The following is a 1324-nucleotide window of genomic DNA, read 5'->3' on the forward strand; positions in this document are numbered from 1 at the left end:
GACGCTGACAAAGTCATCTCTTCCAGAATAAAACCTGCCATGCTTTAACCTCATCCAGACGAGATCCTTTGGAGAAAGCCAAGGCAAAAAAAGCCAAGCACGTTTTTTAGTCCCCTGTGGATTCTGCTCAGATATGTGCATGGTAAATTCAGTGGTGTCTGAAGGCAGAGACTATGAGCAGCTCCGGCTCATTTTATGGATCTCAGTGAAATTGCAGACCAAGTGATATTTCAAGGAAACTCATTCCTTGTGTTCGGAGTTCTTCAAGATATGACAGCCCAAGGCAGAGTTTCGTACATGTTGGAAATAATTTCTCTCTCCACGTTTGGCAGATCCAAACAAGCCTTGAGTGCTAAATAAACCGGGTCTATGAATAAATCAGGGATAGGGGAACTCAAATTTGAGGTGCTTGTGAGATTTGAAATAACTGAAAGCTTGACGTTGGCCATGAGGCACTTCAAAATAGTCTGGAGTCTGATAAAAAGGTTTTGCATTTGAGATGCCATTGAGATATTTCGGGAGGAAACCTCCTGGTGGGTTCACCCAAAGTCTGCAATAAACGTAATTGAAGTATCTGAACTCCAGCTGCTACTTTCTACTCCAATCAAGAGCGACAGGAGCAGCTCCTTCTTAGCAAACACGCTGCAACTGCTGAGGGAAGAGAAATGGGCTCAAGCGCCAAACTGGGGGAGGGGGGGGGTGGGCAGTAGAGGCAGGTGCAGATATTCAGGGCAGGAGAGGTAGCAAGTGGAAGATGGAAAAAGGGACTTTATGGAAGGACCAATACACGCTTGGAGAAAGGGGAGATCTCATGAAGCCCTCAGAGATGGAAATCAAGGCCCAACATTTTTCTCAAGAGAGAGTATTTTCTAACATTGTCTGAGTTGGGTCTCACCAGGAACAGACTCTGGTGGGGCTCAAAAACCAGAAGGTACTCCCACTTCATCTACTGTGTAAAGGGTAAGGTGTCCTTACCCTTCTGGTTCTTAAGCAAAGGGAAGACAAGTTATGTTAGGGACAAGGAGTTCCTTTGGGAAATATTTGAGATGTCCTCCTTCAAGGTCCCGGCAGCAGTTTCTGGTTTTGTAGGACAGCAGGATCCAAAATTACATTAGAGGCACAGAGGCCGTTTCTTCCCTTCCATAAATGAGGTTTCCTTCTTCATCACTTCCCCAAGCTATGGTGCAGACATGCTTGACCTAGGTCAACATGCTCCAGAGCAACACACTTGACTGGAAGGAGTGTGATTCACCTTGCCATGACCCCCATCTCCTCTCCATCACCTGGGTGCTACCATGTCCCGCTGATCATGGCTAAGGCCACC

This window comes from Buceros rhinoceros, unplaced genomic scaffold (genome assembly GCF_000710305.1).
Source record: "Buceros rhinoceros silvestris isolate BGI_N320 unplaced genomic scaffold, ASM71030v1 scaffold3341, whole genome shotgun sequence".
Taxonomy (NCBI): domain Eukaryota; kingdom Metazoa; phylum Chordata; class Aves; order Bucerotiformes; family Bucerotidae; genus Buceros; species Buceros rhinoceros.